This window comes from Echinops telfairi, unplaced genomic scaffold, assembly GCF_000313985.2.
Source record: "Echinops telfairi isolate 266 unplaced genomic scaffold, ASM31398v2 ScPeMD7_7423;HRSCAF=8461, whole genome shotgun sequence".
Lineage (NCBI taxonomy): Eukaryota > Metazoa > Chordata > Mammalia > Afrosoricida > Tenrecidae > Echinops > Echinops telfairi.
This window is the reverse complement of record NW_022111323.1, coordinates 226,642-236,894: the sequence shown is the minus strand read 5'-3', so window position 1 is coordinate 236,894 and position 10,253 is coordinate 226,642. Positions and strand designations below refer to the sequence as shown.

The 10,253-nt window shown below is 43.4% G+C and overlaps 1 protein-coding gene and 1 pseudogene across 2 annotated transcripts in view; one reads left to right on the top strand and one right to left on the bottom strand.

Moving 5' to 3' along the window:
• LOC115872300 overlaps nucleotides 1-2,855 on the bottom strand; it is a 5,956-nt pseudogene extending 3,101 nt beyond the window's left edge.
• The window catches only part of ZC4H2 (zinc finger C4H2-type containing), a 67,093-nt gene that overhangs the window by 35,178 nt on the left and 21,662 nt on the right, over nucleotides 1-10,253 (top strand). The gene's annotated exons all lie outside the window — the stretch shown is intronic.

Below are 10,253 nucleotides of genomic sequence, written 5' to 3'. Positions count from 1 at the left end.
TATCACCTTTTCTCCCTCCCCCTTCCCCCCTTTCCCCTTCTTTGTGTTGGATTAACATGTACCTGCTTGCCTTTGGTTTGATCTCCACCCGACTGCCTGTTCCTTAACCCGTACATTGAGAGATAAGTGTCTTTCTTCTCTATTACTGTGCTGATTGTACTTAACTCAGGGCACTCATGTTATACCTGCCCTTTTGTGATTGGCTGACTTCGCTTAGCATAAATTCCTCCAGTTTTTCCCAAGAAACAAGATACTTCATGTCATCATCAGTGCTTTTTAGTAATGCGTAGTACTCCATTGTGTGTATATGCCAGAGTTTACTACTCCACTTGTCTATTGATGGAAATTTAGGTTGTTTCCAATTCTTTGGGACTATGAATTGCGCCACATTAAACACTGGATCTCAAACGATTGATCATGGTTTATTTCTTACCTTTTCTGGGTATATGCCCAGTTGAGAGATAATTGGATCATAAGGTAGATCACTTTCAATTTGCTTTAAATATCGCCATATCACTTTCCTCAGAGGCTGTACATATGTCCACGACCACCAACAGTTGAAGAGAGTTCCTATCTCACAATATCCTTTCCAACATTTATTACTCTCTGATTTTCTGATTTGGGCTACCCTCAAGGATGTTATATGGTATTTCGTGGTTGTTTTAATTTGCATTTCTCTAATGGATAATGATCAGGAGCATTTTATCATATGTTTTTGACCATTTGGGTCTCTTCCCTGGTGAAACTCCAATTTGGGGGGCCACTTCCTCAAGGGGTTAACTGTATTCTTCATTGTGTCTTGTTCTGATGGACCAATTATTTGAATATTGCTCCTTTTCATAGCTTCTGTTCATTGATCTCAGGTTTTCTTCCCCCTGTTTGATTATCTTATTTGACTGTCTATACCATGTGTTGAAGTCTGCCTGATTGTCCTCGAGATCAGTGGTACAATTGATCTTGTGTTTAACTTCTGTTACCTCATCCATTGGCTCCTGTATTTCCCTTTGGTGCGTGGACAACTTTCCTTCTATCGTGGTCTTCATCTCCTCCATCATTGCATCCTTTTTCTGCATTGCTTCCCTTATCTCCTGTATTACTCCAAGCAGCCATCTGAAGATTTATTTTTGTGGCAGATCCACATGATTCTTCTATGAGTGTTGTTCTCTGCCTTCTTGTTTTCTTTTTAAAAAAAATCATTTTATTGGGGCTTATACAACTTTTATCACAATCCACACATGCATCAATTGTGTAAAGCACACTTATACATTCGTTGCCCCCATCATTCTCAAAACTCTTGCTCTCTGCTTGGGCTCCTGGAATCAACTCACTTTTCTTCCCCCCCCCACCAGCCTCACTCTCCCTTCCCCCATGAACCCTTAATAATTTATAAATTGTTATTTTATCATATCTTGCACTGCCCAGCGTCTCCCTTCACCCACTTTTCTGTTGCCCATCCCCCAGGGAGGAAGTTATATGTAGATCTTTGTAATCGGTTCCCCCCTTCTACCTACCCTCATGGTGTCGCCACTCTCACCACTGGTACGCTGCTATTTGCTTGTCATTTTGGAGGAACTGGGCGTCATGTTTCTGGGAGACCACAGAGTCCTGTGCTCTTTCTCTATGTGACTGGTAAGAGTGTTTTCGAGGGCTGCCTGTGGCCTAATATGGTGGTGGGTTTGATTGCTATGTAGACAGTGTGCCACTGCCTCTCAGTGGCCATTGGAAGTGGGGGGCCTCAGGGACTGGGGTGAGGCCGGTGACTGTTAGGTATGTCTCTGGGCTGAGTATTCCAGCTTGGCTGCGCGTCTGGTCTGTGCTGTCAGGCCACAATTTGCAGCCTTTGTTTTTTTCTTTTCAGGGCACCAAATAGAAAACAACAGTGGGGGAGGCCTTGCGGCCATGGGCAAGGGTGCCAAGCAAAGAAGGGAGCGCCCCACTGCCACTGGTACAGGTGCCTGGGGAAAAGCTTCCCTCTGTTCTGCGGGTGGAGATGCTGGACAAATGCGGGGGGTGCGGGGGCTGTTACTGAGAGAAGGGGAGCCGGGTGACAGTAAGGAAGGCCCCGCTGCCACAGAGTGGGGGTGCTGGGCACCAGTGGGACAGCTGTCGCTACTGGGCGTAGGGGGCTTCACTCAGGCACAGGCCGCTGCTTCTGCAGGTGGTGGGTGGAGAGGAGCTGCTGCTGCTGCATGGGTAGGGGGGGAAGGGTGTCAGGCAACAGTAGGGAGAGCTGCCGCTGCTGTGAGTAGGAGGCACCTCACAGGCAAAAGCCACTGCTTCTACATGTGGCAGGAAGAGAGAAGCCGCTGCTGTAGGGGTGGGGAGTGGGGTTAGGTAATGGTGGGGAGAGCTGCCGCAGCAGCAAGTGATTAAATTTACTGCAGGCAGACTGCAGACTGGGTTTAGCCTCGGCTGCTGGGGCCGCTGGGGCCACGGGTGGATGGTGGGTAAGACACAAGCTTGGTGGTAGGACCTGCCACCACTGGGGAGAAGGGAACCTTGGGAGTAGGGAGCAGCTCCTGGTGGAGAGTGCCGCAGGCTGACTGTGGCCCTGTGGGGGTCCAGCTGTGGTTATGGGTGACTAAAAATGGCTGCTGGGTAGCTCTAGGTGCTTAGATAAGGCTGAGGGGCCCAATCGACAGGTGGTGGTGCTGTGGCATTTGAAGTAGTGTGACAGGCATGGGCCAGAGTCCCTGGGAACAGATCCCCAGGGTTCTGGAGTGAGGCTAGATGTGGAATGTTGCTTTCTGGACCAAGGATGTACTCTGGGCTGTCACAGGAGACTTTTCACTCACCTGAATCCCCACACATGTCCTCCTGGACACTGGGTACGCTAATGGCCACAGAGCTGTCATTGTGGGCTGCTTACCTGGGTGCCATATTGCTGGACTTCTACTTCTATTTGATGTGTCCATTATTGCTTTTACCATGACTTAAAGGTTTGGGTATGTCATGTTTTCATTCTTTGTGTGTGTGTGTTTTATTTAAAGATCATTTTATTGTGGGGCTCTTACAGGTGTTATAAAAATCCATACATCAATTGTAGCAAGCATATTTGTACATATGTTGCCATTATCATTTTCTAAACATTTACTTTTTTTTGAACTCTTGGTATCAGTCCCTCTTTTTTCTTTCCCTCCCCCCACACCCACCCTCATGACGCCTAGGTAAATTATAAATTATTATTTTCATTTCTTACACCAACTACTGTCTCCCTTCACCCACATTTTTGTTGTTTGACCCCCTTGAGTGTGTGTGTTATATCTATCCATCATTGCAACTGGTTCACCATTCCTCCCCTTCTCCCCCACTTTCCCCCTACCCACCTGGTATCGCTACTTTCATTTCTGTACCTGATGGTTTATCTGACCAGGATTTTGTGTGTCGTGAGCTCTTCTCTGTACCAGTGTGCAGGCTTTGGTCTAGCCAGAACTGAAAGGCAAGACTGGGGTCATGATAGTGCAGGGTAAGGAACCTTTAAAGAACCAGAGGAATATTGTTTCATCAGTGCTATACTGTGCCCTGGTTGACACACCCCTTCCTTGTGACCCTTCTGTGAGGGGATGTCCCACTGTCTACAGATGGGCTTTGGGACTCTGCTCTGACCCCCCTCGTTCTCAACAATATGTTTTTTGTTGTTGGTCTTCTGGTGCCTGTTACCTGATTTTATTGACACCTCATGATCGTACAGGCTGCTGTGCTTCCTCTATGTGGGCTTGTTGCTTCTCTGCTAGGTGTGTGCTGTTTAATGTCAAGCCTTTAAGACTTCAGATGTTATGTCTTTTGATAGCCAGGCACCATTAGCTTTCTTCAGCACATTTGCTTATGCACTCATTTTGTCTTCAGTGATCATGTTGGGTGGGTGAGCATCACAGAATGCCAGCTTGTTAAAACAAAGTGTTCTTGTGTTGACCAAGGGCTTGAGCAGAGGCCCAGAGTCCATCCACTATCTCAGTGTATTGCCATACAACTATATGTACGTAGGCCAACACCTCTATTTTATGAATTAGTATATTTATATATGTACACATCTATGTTTATACCTCTATCCATAGCTATTCTTAGATTTTCTGTTTCCTTTTACCTTCCTCCTGCCCCACCATCATGCTTACTCTTCTTCTGCCTCTTAGTAATTTTTCTCAGCTAGATTTCTGTTGCTCCACCACCCCCAGGATCTCTACATCCTCCTCATTGTTTTTAATTCCCTAGTTGTTCCCCTTTATGTGACATTGTTTGCTCGCCACTCCCTTTCTCTGTCTCTCCCCCAAAGTCCCTCCCAAATCATTGGTCCCATTTCTTTCTCCTCGGGCTTGCTTCCCATGCCTATGTTATTTAGGTAAGCAAAGCCACAATAATGGCAAGAAAACAAAAGTTTGAATAAAAGAGGAGAAAAAAATTAAAATTCATACATAATTCCAGGTCTGTCACCTGACATTTATGACTATCTCCCCACCAGTCCTGCGGGGTTCTGGGACCTGCCCCTCCTAGGCTGGTCTACTTGGGGTCTCTTCAGGGGCTTTTTGGCTTGGCTTTGCTCCCGTTGCTTATCTGTTATGTTCCCTTCTTGGGTCGCCCCACTGTGGGTGGTCATACAGTGTGCTGTTGGTCCTATAGTCCTCTCTATGCCTTAGCAACTCTGTACAGTGACCTTATTCTCAGGACTTGGTGGGCCAATATGGAGTCTAGTCCCTCACTCTATCATTTGCCTTCTTGGTTTGCTTCTATGTGAGTGTGCCAGGCCAGCTCATCTCTCAAACTTGTAGGTTTATTGTTGTCCTCTGTAGCACATACTTCTATGGAGGTGATCAGTATGGCTCTGATTGGGTCCAGCCCTGTGGACAACTCTGTTCATGAGTTGCTCCATTTGGTTACGTTGCCCTCAGAGTTTGGCGCATCATCGTGGGGTTTATACTTACACTCCCATTTCTGTGAAGACACAAACAATACACACCCCCCTCCCGGGTAGATTAGTACCCTGCTGCCCCAGTGCCAGTGTTTCCATGTTTCCACCCCCACCCCCAATTTCCTTTCGTCCTTGCCCCTCTTTCTCCTTCTATGTGTTGGTGTGTTAGTCTGGGTACATTAGAGAAACAAATCCACAGAAACTCATATGTATAAGAGAGAGTTATATAAAGGCTAAGTGCACATTAAGAAAACATCCCAACCCAGTGCTGGCCAAGCCCACAAGTACAACATTTGCCCATATGTCTGACACCAATCCATACATTCCTCCTCCATCTCACAAAACACACACAATGATGTTGACTGCAGGAAGACAGCTGAATCAGTGAACGCGTAAGCATGTCAACGCTGGCCGGGGTCTCCACACGGCTGCTCCAGCACCTAGGGCTGCATCGGGGTAGGTCCATGTGGCTTCTCTTCAGGAATATCTTGCAGGAAATAAGCCATGCTAGCTGTTCAGGGAATTGGCTAAGTCAGCTGCACCCTGGTCCAACCATCAGAAAGCAAGAGACCCGAGAACAAGAAAGGTGAGGCTTACTGAGCCATTTATCTCTCCGCCCTTCAATTAACCCCACATGTGTTTATTGGCTAGTTTGCCACAATAAACTTTAACTATCTCAGTTTGAATGTCATTTACATCCTTGGATATGGTCTGTCTCCCGCCTGATTGCCTGTATCTCAACTGGTGTAGTGTGAGATAAGGGCTTCTATACCAACTGTGTTGATTATACTTACCTCAGTGGACTCATGTTGTACTTGTTCTTTTGTGATTGGCTAACTTCACTTAGCATAATTTCCTCCAACTCTTCCAATGAGACCATGTACCTCATGTGATCATCAGGGGTTTTTAGTGATGAATAGTACTCCATTGTGTGTATGTGCCAGAGATTTCTAATCCACTAGTCTATTGATGGAAATTTAGGTTGTTTCCAATTCTTTGTGATTATGAATTGGGCCACAATAAACAGTAGAGTGCAGATGACTGGTCACATTCTATTTCTTACCTCTTCTGGATCTATGCCCAGTAGAGGGATTGGCAGATCATAAGGTATCTCAATTTTCATTTACTTTAAATATCTCCAGATCACTTTCCACAGAGGCTGTACATAACTACATGACCACCAGCAGGGGACAAGAGTCCCCATCTTACCACATCCCCCCAACATTTATTGCTTTCTGATTTTCTGATTTGGGCTAACCTCACAGGTGTTAGGTGGTATCTCATGGTTGTTTTAATTTGCATTTCTCTGATGGCTAATGATCAGGAACATTTTTTCACATGTGTGTTGGCCATTCGGGTCTCCTCCCTAGTAAAACTTCTGTTCAGGTCTTTTGCCCACATCCTCAGGGGTTAAATGTTTTCTTCTTCTTGCAGGCTAGGAAGGTATTGTAGATTTTAGTAACAAGCCCGTGGTGTTAGGCAGAGTTGACAAGAGAAACAAATCCAGGAACACTAATGTATGTATAAGAAAGAGCTTTATATCAAAGACTAATTTTATATTAAGAAAATAACCCAGCCCAGTCCAGATCAAGTCCATAAGTCCAATATTCGTCTATATGCCCAATACCAGTCCATAAATTCCTCTTCACACTCACCCAAAAAATACAATGATGCTGAATGCAGGAATATCACAAGCCAGTGGGTATACAGTCTTGTGGATTCAGTGGTGGTGGAAGCATCTCAGCACTGCCGTGGGTCTCCAAATAGCTCTTCTAGCTCCAGGGCTCTGACTGCCATCAGTATGGCTCCATGCAGCTTGTCCACAGGAAGGAGAAACAGAGAGAGTGTGTGGTCCTCTTCCCAGGAGAAAAAGAGGAAGTTCCCAGAATTATGTTACCTTGTGACCTGATTGACAGGCTAAACTTCACCCATGCACTCAAGTTGACAGATTATGTAACAGCCATAGAGAATGTTCTGCATGTAAAATGAAAATGGAGGAGAATCACAATTTAGTTTAGACGGGGTTCTATGTAAATAAAAAAGTGATTATGCAAATCAGTAATCATCCTTCTGCAAGATTTGATCAGCTATACCATGAACCCTCAATGTTATTCCCTTCAGCTTAATAACCCATTTAGAGATTTTGATGTTTGACAGTCCAAGGATCAAATCCTAATTTCCCCATTTCCAGCTCTGTGGTCATGGTTAAGTAACTACATTGTACATCAGCTTCTTGCTCTACATATGAGATAATATCTCCCATCTGTTGGGCATAAGGTTAATATGAATTGGAACCAACTTGACAGCACCTAACAACAACAAAGTAAAAATAATATAACAATGTAAAGAGAAATGCTTGCCTATAGAAATAAAAACTTCAATCAACTACCTACCTAACATAATTCTTCTTTGGTTCCGTGTCATCATAAGCAACTACTTGAGACAGTGCTCGGGTAGAGAGAAGACTGAAATCAAAGGACAAAACTCAGGGTGTGTAACTGGAACACTGTTGGGATGAGATAGGGTAGAGGGGAAAGGCCAGCTACTAAAGCAGTATGTAAGTCTGGGTTGACTAGAGAAACAAATCCAGAGACACTCATCTGTGTCTAAGAGAGAGTTTTATATCCAAGAGTAATTGTATCTTAAGGAAACATCCCAGCCCAGTCCAGCTCATGTTCATAAATTCAATATTAGCCCAGAAGTCCAATATTAGCCTATATGTCCGATAATAGTCCATACATTCTTCTACAGACTCACACAGCACATACAATGATGCCAAAAACAAAAAGATCACAGTCCAGTGGGTGAAAAGTCATGTGGAAGCATCTCAGCAATGGTGCAGCTCTCTGTGTGGCCCCTCCAGCCCTAGGGCTCTGGCTGCCATCAGCATAGCTTCATTTGGCTTGTCAACAGAATGTGAAGTAGAAAGAGTGTGTGTCCCACCTCCAGAGAGGAAAAGAGGAAAACTTGTAGAATCCTCATGAGAAGGCCATGCTCACAAGGAGGCATCAATCAGGCTGTGACCTGAATGACAGGCTAGACTCCACCCACTATAACCTGTTTATCAAGTTAACCTGAATGTATGTATCTACCACAAGCAGAAAACAGAAGATACAAATATGAGTAAGGGCTGAAGACTTGACAGGACCAGGGAGTAGGAAGCTAGTGGAAGCATAGCAACATGCCCTCAGAGGGCCTTGTTCAAGGCTGTGGCAGTTCACAGGCCTCAAATGATCTTAAAAGTCCATGAAACCATAACTTTGCAAGTTGCTTTGCTTACTTAGTCATATGCATGTATGTTTTGGAATTTTTTTCTCTTTTTTAAAAAAATCATTTATTGGGGGCTCATACAGCTCTTATCAAAATCCATACATACAACCATTGTGTCAAGCACATTTGTTGCCATCATCATTTTCAAAACATTTTCTTTCTATTTGAGCCTTTAGTATCAGCTCCTCATTTACCCCCTCCTTCCCCACCCTCCCTCACTAATCCTTGATCATTTATAAATTGCTATTTTTCCATGTCTTACACTGTTTGATGTCTCCCTTCACCCACTTTCCTCTTGTCCATCCCCCAGGGAGGGGGTTATGTGTAGATCATTGTAAAGCTGTTCCCTCAACTTTCGCCTTAACTTCCTGGTATCACGACCCTCATTATTGGTTCTGAATGGTTTATCTGTCCTGGATTTCTTGTGTTTCCAGCTCTTATCTGTACCCGTGTACATTCTCTGGTCTAGTGGTATTTGTAAGGTAGAATTGGGATAATGATAGTGGGGGGGGGGATCATTAAAGAACTAGAGGAAAGTGGTGTGTTTCATCAGTGCTATACTGCACCCTGACTGACTTGTCTCTTCCTTGTGACCCTTCTGTGAGGGGATGTCCATTTGTCTACAGATGAGCTTTGGGTCTCCACTCTGCACTCCCCCTCATTCACATTGATATGATTTTTTGTTCTGAGTCTTTGATACCTAATACCTGATCCCATTTACACCTCATGATCACACAGGCTAGTGTGCTTCTTCCATATGGACTTTTTGCTTCTCAACTAGCTGGCCACTTGTTCCTAGTATATGCTGCTATTGTTAGGTGCTTTTGAGTCAGTTCTGACTCATACTGACAGAATGACTCATATACAACAGAATGAAACATTGTCACAGTTTTTCTTATGTTTGAGACCATTGTGGCAGCCACTGTGCCAGTCCATCTGGTTGAGGACCTTCCTCTTTTTCGCTATCCCTTCACGTTACTAAATTTGATATCCTTCTCCATGGACTAGTCTCCCTTGATAACATGTCGAAAGTACATGAGATTAAATCTTGCTATGTTGGCCTCTAAAAAGCATTCTGGCTAAACTTCTTCCAAGAAAGATTTGTTTGTTCTTTTGGCAGTTTCATAGTGCTTTACATATTCTTTGCCAGCACTGTAGTTCAAATGCATCAATTTATTTCAGTCTTCCTTACTCAGTGTCCAACTTTCATATATATTGAAAATATCATTTGGTCAGGTGCACCTTAGTCCCTAAAGTAACATCTTTGTTTTTCAACACTTCAAAGAGTTCTGGTGCACCAGATTTACCTAATACAGTGCATTGTTTGTTCTCTTGACTGTTGATTTCATGAGTGTTGATCATAGTGTATATATTTTTCACTGAGTATTCTATCTTAAACATTTTCTTGTAAGGGCTGACTCCTTACAAAACATATTAAGCCATCGTATGATACCAAAGGTGAGAAAATAAGAAGGAAGAGATAATTCACTAATGGAAACTAAACAAGAAGAATGGAAATAATGAAAATGCTGTGGAGAATGAAACCAATTTACTGGAAAATTTATGTAGAAATTGTTGAATGGGTCTCTGAAGAGATATGTAAGCATTAACTGAAAACACAATGAAACAGTATTTTTACATATATCTGTGAAAATAGAAAAAAATCGTTAAATTATATAAGGCAGCTTCTAAAAGTTTGTGAGAAAATCTCATTATTTTGCTTATTCACCATAGAACCCTTATTAAACTCTTATATGAAACAAATATAAGATGAAGACATATAATCCAAATGATGGAGACCATTGGCACAATACTATAATGGTGTTCAATAATTTGCTGATATACAGAACTTTAAAAAGGACATAAGAGGTCAAGGAAAAGTATCACAAATGCATTTTTGACAGCAAATTTATACATCATAGCTACCATTAACTTTTCTATTTTTAGTTAAAAAGATGCTAGATATGAACTAAGACTTGGGGGACGGGGCCAGGGAGACAAACAAATATTGTTTTCCATGAACAGAATCAAATCCAAGTCTGTTGCCATCAAGTCAATTCCAAATTCTAGGACAAAGTAG